This window comes from Mustela putorius, unplaced genomic scaffold (assembly GCF_011764305.1).
Source record: "Mustela putorius furo isolate JIRA1106 unplaced genomic scaffold, ASM1176430v1.1 tig00000179_pilon_pilon_pilon, whole genome shotgun sequence".
Taxonomy (NCBI): Eukaryota; Metazoa; Chordata; class Mammalia; order Carnivora; family Mustelidae; genus Mustela; species Mustela putorius.
The window spans coordinates 10,346,971-10,360,209 of record NW_025421305.1 but is presented as its reverse complement, the minus strand read 5'-3'; the positions used below and the strand labels follow the sequence as shown (position 1 = coordinate 10,360,209).

The window sequence follows — 13,239 nt, the reverse complement described above, 5'->3', positions numbered from 1 at the left end:
GCACTAATCCATGCAGGCTATCCTGAGACAGATCTGCTCTTGTGTCATCTACCCACTCTCTTCTTTCTTAGCTCAAAATTATTAAAAGTTCTCTTTTGAGTGTTTAGATTTGAGGGTTGATCAAATATGAGGATCCTGGTCTCCAGGTAGCCCTTAATTACCCGTTCTTTTTTATTTTTAATTTAATTTTATTTTTTCAGTGTTCCAAGAGTCATTGTTTATGCAACACACCCAGTGCTCCAGGCAATACATGCCTCCTTAATACCCACCCATCCCTCCTCCCTCCCCCACTCTAAAACCTTCAGTTTGTTTCTCAGAGTCTGCAGTCTCTCATGGTTCGCCTCCCTCTCCGATTTCCCCCAATTTACTTTTCCTTTCCTTCTCCTAATGTCTTCCACGTTATTCCTTATGTTCCACAAGTGAAACCATATGATAATTGACTCTCTCTGCTTGACTTATTTCACTCAGCATAATCTCCAGTCCCATTCATGTTGATGCCAAAGTTGGGTGTTCGTCCTTTCTGATGGTTGAGTAATATTCCATTGCATATATGGACCATATCTCCTTTATCCATTCGTCCGTTGAAGGGGCATCTTGGCTCTTTCCGCAGTTTGGCAACTGTGGACATTGCTGCTATGAACCCATTCTTTAGAAATGTCTATTTAGAAAGCCCCTATTTACTGTAAGGGTAGAGCTTTCTGGCCATGTCTACCTTACTTCCAGGAAAGCATTACCTTTTTATACCAAAAGGAAGTCTCCTGCTGAGAGAAGTCAAAGGCCTGGAGGGATTTCCTCCCAGGGAAGGGAATGTGAAGAAAGCATCTTTAGGAGCCTGTGCATTGGTGTTAGCTACTTCAGGTTGGCAGGCCAAGGTCTATGAGGGACTGAGGGCCTCAGGCCCTGGCCTTCCAGAAACCTGCACAGCAGGGGGGCTGGAGTAATTTATTTACCATCTTCTCACTCCCGTGGAGGCTTTCATGTTCCTGGGGGTGGGGCTGCAGCCTGCACCATGGCCAAGTGATAGCATTGGCCGAGACAGCATGGATTTGTAAGATGATGACACACAGTAGAAAATGAAAATGAAAGTAAAAATTCATTTTACCGTTTTTCACAACAACATTAGTCCGAAAAAAACTGGTGAATCAAACGACAGATATTTATGGAGTGCGTGATGCACACAGGCGTGGTTCTACCAGAGGCTGGGTGCGGATGTAAGTGCGGATGTAAGTGCCATCCTGGCGCCTCCGTTGCTTGCTTTTCTACTTCATTTTGTTCAATAGCCTGCTACCCTCAGTTAGAGGCCCTCTGTGACTTACCATGGGAATCTCCTCGTTTGGTTGGTGAGAGTGTCTATGGAGCTTCATTGAAATTAAAAGAACCAGGGCCCCCGGGTGGCTCAGGTGGCTGAGCATCTGACTCAGGATCTCAGGATCAGGAGTTCAGGCCCTGCTGGGTGTGGAGCCTACATGAAAGAAAAAAGAAAAGAAATTAAAACAACCAATTTATATTGTCACACAGTGATTAAGTCTGAATGATCAAGTGATCAAGTCTGAATGATGATGGAATAGCCCTTTGACAATTACATGTAGAGTTCAGTGAGCAATTACATTTTAGTCATTAGACTCCAATACCTTGCTGTGTACTCTAAGGTATGTTAGTACAATTATAACATTCTAATAAATACTCTTTTAATAGGTTATTTTATGTGTACCAGAACTTCCCTACTATTAAGGAAAATACATGAGAAATAAAACCTCAGGTGCCCTGAAAATTAAAAACTAATTTACTGTTGCTTAGTCTTTTCCCTCCTTCTGTTTTGCATTCTCTAATTTCACTAACCTTAGATTTCTGAAAATTCAGATCTAAGAGTTCTATGGAATTGATAATAACATATTCATTGTTAAATTCTGATTTTTACAAAGATTTTTACAAAGGGGTAATGATTTTTTTATGCTCTGTCCATTCTTCTAATTTAGTTAATAAAGTAACGTGATGGTAGTTTTTAAGTGATGCTTGGCTGAAATACTTCATTTTGTTCAGTGTATTTCTGTTACATGGAAACTCTTCTAATTAAAGAAACTGTACTTTGAATGAAGAATATAACAAACTTTTCTCAGAAAATGTTTACACCCAAGTAAGTTAAAATAGGAATCTTAGTGTTTGTTCTGTCTGGGTTCTTCCCTGCCTCTGTCTCCTGGTGGTTCCTTCTTTGTTTCTTTTAAATCCACGTATTTATGCTCAGTGTTTCTAAGCTAATAATATGAAAAGCAATGAAGAAGAGCATTGGGCTTCTGGCAGAGAACTCAGAAGCCTGGCATTCTCCATGTTTTGCTTACCCTACATTTATTTATTTTTTTAATGATTATTTATTTATTTATTTATTTGACAGAGATCACAAGTAGGCAGAGAAACAGGCAGAGAGAGGGGGGAAGCAGGCTCCCCGCTGAGCAGAAAGCCTGATGTGAGGCTCATTCCTAGGAACCTAGATCATGACCTGAGCCAGAGTCAGAGGATTTAACCCACTGAGCCACCCAGGCGCCCCCCCAATTACTGTACGTTTAGTTATTACTAAGTTCTCCAGGTTTCTGTATTCTTTCATAGTTTTACTTTCTTTTTCCTTTTGATCTATGGCCATCCTTTTCTAGTTCATATGACTATTCACTTCATTCATTCATTCACTCATGTATTGTCCTTCCCACATGCGCCAATAATTGTTCTGGGGGTAATATCAAGGGTGTTATAGTTCAGTTGGGGGATGATCCTTTAGAAACAGTTGCTCTGATGGAGCTGTGTAGTAGCTTTCCCTTACACAAGGGAACGGAGCAAGTGGTTTGGATTGGGGCAGTCAGGAAATGCCTTATAGAGAAGTTAGCATTTGAACGGAGATTGGAAGGAGTCGAGCACTGCCAGATGGACTAGTGTGGTGGAGAGAGAGTGTTCCAAAGGAGAGAGAGGGAAGGCAAGCTTAGCACAGAGCTATGCAGAGCAGGGAGTGTGCTTGATGTTTGGGTGTTCGTGGAACAGGAAGTGGGAAAGAGCATGTGCGGCCAGGTAGGGTGGGCAGGAATCACATCTTGGAGAGGAGATCCCCTTGCATCTTGCCTTGTCCGCCTTCCTGCCTCATGTCTGTAAGCTGCAGCTGCCTTCGATTCATCATGCTTGTGGTGATGAGGCTGTGTGAGGAAGAGCTATGTCCTGCCTCGTGCCTCTCTGGTCTCATTGCTTCCCGGGGAAGTCAGGCCTTCCTCACCTGTCCCTTGAGGATCTCAGCCATTTCTCTCTTGCATTTGGTCTGAAAATCATTGACCCCCAGCTAAATCTGCTGCATTTCTTTTCACACACAGTTTGTCCCTTTCTCTTCCTAGCTTCCCTTTTCAAAATCCTCCCATCCTCCAAGATCTCCCTCGAATTCATATCCTTTATGAAGCTTTTCTCTGCTCATATGTGAATTTACTGAACTCTGGGAGACCTTCTGAGGGACTCTTCACATCACAATTTCACACACTTCTTTAAATCCCATGTTCTTGGGCGCCTGGGTGGCTCACTGGGTTAAGCCTCTCCCTTCAGCTTAGGTCATGATCTCAGAGTCCTGGGATTGAGCCCCTCATCGGGCTCTCTGCTCAGCAGGGAGCCTGCTTCTCCCTCTCTCTCTCTCTGCCTGCCTCTCTGCCTACTTGTGAACTCTCTCTGTCAAATAAATAAATAAGATCTTTAAAAAAAATAATAAATCCCACATTCTTGACAGCACTTTGGGAGGACTGGTGCTTGTTATGGGGAAGGGCCACCAGCCCGTTACAGATCCTGTGCAAGCCTGAAGAGCAACTTCTTGCATCTAGTAGGCACTGCATTAATGTTTGTTAGAAAAATGGAGAGGAACAGAGTCTTTAATTTCTAAAGCTCTTACAGAGGTGGAACTGAGGGATTGATTAATTGTCATGCATGAGAGGCCGTGGCTCATGTCATGTCCAGGTGAAACTATTGCAGGGCAGAGTAATTGTCAGTGGAAGGTAGAAGGCTTACCTGAAATGAAAAGCAGGAATATGTACGCAGAAGAGATCCATTCTGAAAACTAGTTACGTGACCCTGGAGCTTAGACACAGGAAGAAGAAACTTTGAACGCCATTAAAGCTTACGTGAGTGGTCTTGACAGGGAGTGACAGATGGCCTAACAGGTAAAAGCACCTATATTGCATTAAGAAGCTCTGCATCTTTATATGAGAGGGCCTCTGGAAGACCTGATTCAATTTGAGACTCCTCAGTTGCAGATCTGGAGACAATCACAAATTCAGAAATATATTTATGAAAGTCTGTTGCTACTGAGCTCAAAAGACCATAATCCTATTACTTGCGATTTTGAAAAGGGTAAACATGAATAACTGAAAGGAGATATTGATTAAAGAAGTAATATGAACAGGAATAATGGAATTAAAGTAATTGAGGCAATATTGGGCCTAATGGACCTTGTTCTCTTAATGCCTTTCTTCTGCTCTTTGTATTGAGTTGGCTCTGAAGTCGATTGGACCGTGTGCACAGGAGGAGGAGGACGTAATGGAGGAATTAGTATTGCTGTCTATGAAAAAATCAATCTGTTGTTCTTACAGAAGAACATCAATCAGTCTGTGAAATCAATTAACTGTTTTTTTTTTTTTTTTAACATTTGGCTTATAAGGTAATGAGACAAATGATGAGAAAAGACTATATGCCTCACACATAGTAGATACTCAGTAAATGTTTCTTGAATTAAAAACCAAAGGATACCATGGGGTAAGCCCCTTCATCAGTATTAATCCAATCTGTTCCTTTTGCTTGGCTCTATCTACATTGACTATAAATGTGGATTCCTCAATGCCATTGATCTGGGAAGTGAGTCTCTCACGTTTCTACTGCCAAGCCATCCAGGCCAGCTTCACGTGGCCTGGGATCCTTGCAATGACTTAGGGTCTGAGCTGTTTTCTGTGGCTAGACTTTTTACCCCATAGTGTACTGGAAGATTACATTTTTCAAAACCTCATTTTGATGACTGTATTCCTTGTTCTAGGCCTTCTCTTTGTCTACAAATTTGCAGGCTCGTTGTACCCTTTCTTTCTTTCTTTTTTTCTTTCTTTCTTTCTTAAGGTTTATTGATTTACTTTTTAGAGAGAGAGAATGCATGCACTAATGCAGGGAGGGGCAGGAAGAGAGGGAGAGAGAAAATCTCAAGAAGATTCCCTGTTGAGTGTGGAGCTCGACATGGGGCTTGATCTCAAGACCCTAAGGTCATGACCTGAGCTGAAGCCAGGAGTCAGATGCTTAACCAACTGAGCCACCCAGGCGCCACTGCATTCATTGTACTTCTGAGTTCATTCTCCACTCTATGGCTTTGGGAAGCTTCTGCATTCAGACATCTCAGCCACACTCCTTTCCCACCACCTCCTATCCAGATCCGATGGGGAGGACAGATTTGTCTTCGTTTTTGAACACGTGCAATATTCTCCTTGGAATCCTTCCTCTCAAAGCTGTATTCATCCAATTAAAAGCCAGCTCTGTCTCAGGCAGTAGTTATATTCCTAAACTTGTGCATTATCAGAACCCATGTTATAAAGACAATTATTTCGGTGGGATAATTGGCATTAGGCACTAGAGAGTTGCAGGTGCACAGAAACAAAGTTGTTTTACCTGCAGTTATTTCAGTCACAATGATGATGATGATGGTGGTGTTTTCAACCTGTAGATGACTGTAACTTTAAAACCAGCACATCACTGAAAAAATAAAATGTATTATAGAAGGCACGGATTGCATGGAGCACTGGGTGTGGTGAAAAAATAATGATACTGTTATGCTGAAAATAAATAAATGAAAAAAATATTTTACTGTATCTCTTTTCATAAGGTTGCAGGGTACCAAACTGATATTTAAAAAAAATATATTTCACATCTTTATTACCCACTATGGTGAAAAATAAAGAATAAAGATTTTAAAGCAGCTGTATTGTAAGCAGAACAGCTTCTTTTTTTCTGTATGCCAGCAGCCTTCTTCTGCATAAAGTAAACCTCATTCTTCAATCAGTTGATCACTTTGTATCTAATACACATTTTGCAAACCGCACAAAAGAAATGTTTCTAAATGTTTATTTTTCAAAGCTGCCTTCAGTTGGGCTTGTCTCTGACTATTCCACTCCTTTGGCGGATGGTTTTTCCCTCGGAATACTCTCATTTTGGTTAATTATCAATTCAAGGACCTCTTTAAATAGTTCACCTTTTTGAGAAATTTTCCAAGCTGTTCTGAAATAGGGACATACTTTTATTTCCCACAGTGCCAAACACATTGTTAAGACAGAGAGTTAAAAGAGCATGCAAATTCAGTTCCACCAAAACCCCAATGTCTTAACTTTCCTACTTCCCGTTCCTCCTGAACATTGGACGTCACTGTCTTAATGGTGAAGATAAATCAAATAATGCCCATTTCAATGTGAAAGGATGAAGAGTGATTGACAGTTTTCAGATTAAAGACGAGTACATGTTTTATTTAGTTCCTGGCCCTTCCTGAAACTCCATTAAAATGACTTTTAAGGGACTTTTTTTTTTTTTTTTTTTAAGGCACATACCTATAAGAACAAAGAAAGGCGGTAGCGTTTGAGAATCTGGGATATACAGTTGGATGAGTAGTGGCTTATGGAGCAGGCCTCAGAAAGCAGAATTTTAATTTGGCAGAGGAGAAAGGAAAGGAGGAGCCCAGTTTACCCTAGCGAAACCTGCAAAAGCTCAGGAATTCTCAGCAACAAGAACCCCTTGGAAATGAAAGTGAAAATAGGGGTAACAATAGGAGTATTTGATTGAAAGTTCAGATCTGTTTCCCAACTGTATACAAGCAGGCAACTTCCCATCTTCCACTCCCAACAGAGGAATGGAGATTATTTTTTCTTGTAGAAATGATAAAACGGGTTTCTGGATTTGCAGATATCAGGAGAGGTTTAAAGTGGTATTAAATAGTCTTGAAATCAGGGAGATTGTATTGACTTACCAAATCCTGAGAATCACAGCCACTTTCTCTGTGCCCCATAGCCGAAGGGCAGCCAGGATGATACCCTACCTGAAGGAGACTCCAGGATACTTCCCTGGGGTTAGGACCTAAAAATAAAACTCAAGGATACTGACAGCTAGGGTTCCCCCAAAGAAGAGACCTAACTAGAGCAATCCTACAATAAACCCCAAACCAAAAACACACCCCTGCAGCTTTACTGTTGACTTTCTAGTTCCTCACTTCTAAATATCAGCACATGGCCAAGGATCATCAGACATTTAAGAAAAGTATCATGAGAGATAAAAACTAAAACAGGCAAACATTTAAAAAAGCAGCTTGGAGGAAACCGAACCCTTGCAGAAGAAGAAATCTTAAAAAAGAAATCATCTGTATCTTTGGAGGGATAAAGTGCATATTAAAACCACAAAAGAGGAATAGAATCTATAAGAGACAGGAGACAAATTTAAGCAAACTTACTAGAATGTGAAAAGAAAAAGAGTAGAAAATAATATAAAAATATAGAAAATGGGTAGGAGTGGTTCATGAGGTCTAGTGTCCAAAAATAGTTAACACCAGATTGAGAAAGTGAGTATAGAAAACGGAGGACAGAAATTTATCAAAGAGATAAAACAAAATTTAACAAAATTTCCTACAACCAAAGGTAGGAATTTCTAATTAAGAGATTTTGCCAATACGTGTTCATGAAATTTACAAAATGATGATGTGCTCCAGTAAATTACAGGGTGAGCCAATCGGAAGGCCCAGGATCCCAGAGACAGGACCAACACAAGAGCCAGGAGTGCAATGGGACTAGTGATCCTCTGATGGAAGCTGGGGTGGGGAGAGGACCTTGGGAGAGACTTGCTCACGGTGGAAAAGCTGATAAAGCTCTTGCTGTGTTTGTGTGGAGTTGAGAATTACAAGTCTGGGGAAGCTTTGGGGATAACCTCATGAAAAGTATATAGGAAACTAACCCAAATTAAATGTAACAGTGATTAACTTCAGGAAAGACAAAAAATAAGAAACGGAAATATAATCATAGAGTATTACATGATTCAAATACTAATGGTACCCCCATGGCTATAATGATCTCAAAATTGATGTTTAAGGTAACCAAGATAGTGGTAGAATTTTGAAAAGATGGGGACATGGGGCATGTTTATGTGTGTGAAAGAATGCTAACCCTCCTCTTTCTCACTGGGAAACCAATAGGCATTACCTGAAATGGAGACACCTAGAAGTGGTACTATAAGCATGTTATTTAAATCAGTTATCAGTTTTGCCTCATTATAGCACACGTAGAAACTAATACTTAATAATGCAGCAAGTTTAGGACATCCATCTGGAGAATATTGTATAGATATGAAACTTCTGGATAGAATCTTTACAGATTTTTTTAAAAGATTTTTTTTATTTATTTGACCCAGAGAGAGAGAGAGAGAGCACACACAAGCAGGGGGAGCAGAGGGAAGCAGGCTCCCCACTGAGCAGGGAGCCCAATGCAGGGCTCAATCCCAGGACCCTGAGATCATGACCTGAGCCAAAGACATACACTCAGCACACTGAGCCATTCAGGCGCCCCTCTTTTCAGATTTTCTAATGAGAAACCTGATTTTTTTTTACAAACATTATTTTTTAAATATTGCATACATGCCTCAAGTAGCTAAACATGTTTCTTTATTAAGATTGTAGTGATTCTCTAAATTCTTGTTAGTCATTGTTGGATACTACGCAAGCAGTGATTTAAAAAAAAAAAATTCAAGCCATTTCACAACACTATCCCAAGTTTTACAAAAGTTAAAATTTTAAAAAATCAATAGCTTTAATCCTTTGTCTTACTATTTAAATGCTATACTCTGATAGGCCCCAATGAAATTTTTCCTATAAAATAATGAAAAATAATGAGGCCTTGATTGCAAAATGTTTGTTCAGTGTTGGATCAAACACCCCGTAGGTAGCTTGGTTGTCAATGAAAGAGTACATGAGCTGGAAAGAGGTTATCAGGAAAACTTATGGAGAGAATTTGGGGAGCTGTCCTCTGTAGCTTTGTCCACTGGGTCCCCCTCCCCAAGCTCATTTACCAGCTTCATGGGTCACTTCTCCACAAAGGGCAGGGGTGCTGTTGAAGTGGGGGTCTATGGACATGTTTAATGCCTCTCAGTCGGGCAAGGAGTACTACATTTTTGGTCTCTGGCAAAGCTGATGGCCTGTTGTCACCTGTCCAGAGGTGCCAAAGTGCCCCAGCCTTGCCCGCCCACCACCTGCTTCCGAGGGGCCAAGGGGCATTGGCCAACTTGGAACTCACTCACAGCACAGCAGTGTGTCAGGACCTGCTACTGGTTGGGGAGTGCTGATTTCCAGCTGTGGCAGCCAAGTCCAGAATAATTAACTAGAAACCTGAAAGCACTTAAGTTCTGGACCCAGGATGATATAATGGTTGAAGCTGTGGTATGAATCAGTGGGTATAAATACAAACTATTTTAAAAATTATTTTTATTAACATATAATGTATTACTTGCCCGGGGGGTACAGGTCTGTGAATTGTCAGGCCTACATATTTCACAGCACTCACCATAGCGCGTATCCACCCAGCCACCCTCTCCCTACCCCCAACCCCCCAGCAACCCTCAGTTTGTTTTGTAAGATTAAGAGTCTCTTTTGGTTTGTCTCCTTCCCGATCCCATCTTGTTTCATTTTTCCCTTAATACAAACTATTTTATTTTAAGAAAACATATCTCATGTGTTCCAGATCTTCTAGACCTTTTGTTTTATCAAGGCATTGGGAAGAAGTGCTTTCCACTCTGTTTTCATGAGACAAAACAGTGAAATGTATGCAGTTGTGAAACGGGATACACTTTAGGGACAACACAGCTTGTGGATTATGTATATGCTGTATTTCACCATTTTGTCTCAAAAATTAAGATAAGGGAAAAGACAGTACCTTTGAGGATAGCAAGCTTCCTTTTTTCATAAAGTTGGAAGAGAAGTTGAAATTAATGGGGAATAGGGCACCTGGGTGGCTCAGTGGGTTAGGCCGCTGCCTTCGGCTCAGGTCGTGATCTCGGGGTCCTGGGATTGAGTCCCACATCGGGCTCTCTGCTCAGCGGGGAGCCTGCTTCCTCCTCTCTCTCTCTCTCTGCCTACTTGTGATCTCTCTCTGTCAAATGAATAAATAAAATCTTAAAAAAAAAAAAGGAAAAAAAAGAAATTAATGGGGAATATAGCTTGTGTTTTGAATCTTTAGTTTATTGTTTTCCTGCTGTTCTGGGGAAGTTAGCAATAATGTTTTAGGAGAAGAGTTAGGAAATGGAGACTCACTCTTTTCACTAAATTAGCTGGGAAAGAAGAAACACACTTGAGAATACATAGTGGAGAACTCTCTCTCTCCTAATGCAGAGGGGACAGAGCGCGCGGTCCATTTGGTGCCCTCCATAGTCAAGGCTGAAATTGGAAACAATGGTGCTTTAATTTGCTGCTCAGCTAATGGGCCTGCTGATTTATGCTCATTTTTCAGACATCTAATATGTCCTTAAAACCCTCTCAAGGGTTTTATACTTTTAGCCTGAGGTCCCTGAGCTTCATTTTTCCTTTTGTTCTCCAGACACTCTCATCGCCTCTCCCTGTTTCATCTTCTGAGAGGTTTGGAATAATGCATGGTGTGCACTGAATAATTTGGAGGGAGCTTGTGACATGTCTTGATGATGTTTAAGCCACTCAGAATCCTAGGAAATAGTCCCGGCTTGCATTAGCCTTAGATTAATTCAGGTGAACTTTGGAGTCTTAATTTTTAAAAATTTACATTTTTACCAGTGATGATTGAACAACATTGGCATTCTTTCTGCCCGCATTACTGATTACAATTGCAAATACTTGCAAAAAGTGCTAGAATGACTTCTCACTGTTCCATAAGGAACAGAGTATTATTTTACCCATGTCATGGTTATTAAATATCTAAAAAACAATTTTCCAAAAAAAAATCCATACCTGTATGTAACATGTGCATAAATCACAGTAGGAAATGTATTCTGATATGCTTGCCTAGTAATACTTGTGTAGGTAGGTTTATGTATCTCAGAGAATTTGTCAAGAGGAAAGGTGAAATTTGGGTGGGGTTTCTCATTTAAAACTTCACTATGAGAATGGTAAAAGCAAGGGTGCTTTTGGATGAGGTCAAGATAGTTGTTAATCAGGCCGTTACCGGCTTATTGCCCCAGGATTCCTGGATGTGAGCCGGGTGTGAGTCCAGGCCTTATGATCTGAACCAAATGGTGGAAAACCATGGTGAGTTAGTTTTTTGGGATTTGGGATCAAGGAAACCCATCAGCTCTTGAATTTGCCTGGTGAAAAATGAGCAGAGGAAGCTGTTCTAAGTGGAGATTCAAAGGAGAGCAAGAACATATCATGGGGAAGGAAAGCGGGACAGAAGTGTTGGCACCACTGTCTGGAGAGCAGAGGCTCTGCAGACAGGTCTACGGCAAGAGAGTGGGGCACAGCTGGGAAGGAGGAGAGTCAGGGAAGGAAGGGAGTCAGCTGGCAGATTTGTAAATCTGGGGTTGAAATTTAATTTCAAAAGCAACATTTGGCACACTTGGCAACAAGTGACATGATCAAAATGCCATTTGGGGGAGGTTGGTTCTTGCTGTGGGTTACAAAATAACTCAGAAGAGGAAGAAGGCTGGTGCATGATGAGGAGGACTGCCCCTGGGGAAGGAAAAAGGAGAAGGGCTTGCACTTGGCGATCCACAGAGAAGATAGAAGATCCACAGAGAAGATAGAAGAGAAAGAGAAGTTACAGGTAACTTTCAGTCAAGCCTAGGGCTGCTGCCTTGGAGAACTCCTCCAGTCTCTGCAAGTCAAAACAAAAAAAACAAAGCAGGGTATCCAGAAGAAATGTCCAAATACTTTCTGGAATGTGTCAGTTCTCTTCCGAGCCTGCAAGTCACGGAACAGTGGAAATGGAACAGATTACGAAAGATAGGAGTTTGTTAAGTTGATCAGTTCTCATTTGGAGGCACTCAGACCCTTCCCCTAATTCCACCAGCTCCCAGGAGACCCTCTGGGCAGCAATAAATAAAGGAGTGTGCTGAGAGTTAGCGGTTAGGGAAGGGAACACAGGCCTGTGGATCTTTGGTGCATTTGCAGTAATTGGATCTGGGTGTGTGGATAAGCATTCCACGACACAGAGAAGAGAGGGAAGAGCAGAGGCTTGGACGCAAACATCGTGAACACTTTGTGAGAAGGCCAAGGGAGAAAAGAAGCCAGAGAAGGAGCGGTCAGGATGCCAGCAAACCCGTGAAATTGATCTAAACTTGAAATAGATATTTGCTTCATTAGAGCCGACAGTATGAATCGGACTTTTAGGTCATAAATGAAGGGGCAGTTCCACCCCCCAAGACTGAACATCTGGAGAGACCTCACAACAAAAACACAGCAAGGCAAACGCCCAAAGCATCTTGGCCAAGCAGAAGTCCAGCTGCCAGAGAGATGTCCATGAGCCGCTACTCCTTTACAAATATAATTCACCCTCGTTCTTCCAAGACCGCACCATGAGAATTCTTTAGGTGGGTGTCATGAAACTGTCAAGAAAATTCTACACTCCACGGTAGTGGAGTGATTTAGCCAGAGGGTGAAGGAGGTCAAAAGGTACACATTTCCAGTGGTAAAACGAAGATGTCCTGGGGCGCCTGGGTGGCTCAGTGTTTTAAGCCGCTGCCTTCGGCTCAGGTCATGATCTCAGTGTCCTGGGATCGAGCCCCGCATCGGGCTCTTTGCTCAGCGGGAGCCTGCTTCTCTCTCTCTCTCTGCCTGACTCTCCGCCTACTTGTGATTTCTCTCTCTGTCAAATAAATAATAAATAAAATCTTTAAAAAACAAAACAAAACAAAACAAAACAAAAAAAACGAAGATGTCCTAAGGATGGCACGTACAGCGTGGTGACTAGTGTTAACAAGACTGTATCATGTGTTTGGAAACTGCTAAGAAAGGAGACCTTTAAAGTTCTCTATGCGAGAAGAAAAACTTGTAATTATCCATAGCAATGTTAACTGGACTTAACTATGGTGATCATTTTGCAGCATATTCATATATTGAAGGATTATGGTGTTCACCCGAAACTAATATCAATCATATCTCAAACTAAAAAAGTTGGAAGAAAAAGCATTAGCCTCTCCATTGTAAATAAGATCAACCAGCACTCACCTGCCCGCTGGGATGGATTAGAATACTGTAAGTTTTGTTGG

The 13,239-nt window shown here is 41.5% G+C and overlaps 1 protein-coding gene across 5 annotated transcripts in view; it reads left to right on the top strand.

The window, feature by feature from the left end:
- Window positions 1-13,239, top strand: part of ENOX1 (ecto-NOX disulfide-thiol exchanger 1) — a 561,055-nt gene that overhangs the window by 123,913 nt on the left and 423,903 nt on the right. The window lies entirely within an intron of this gene.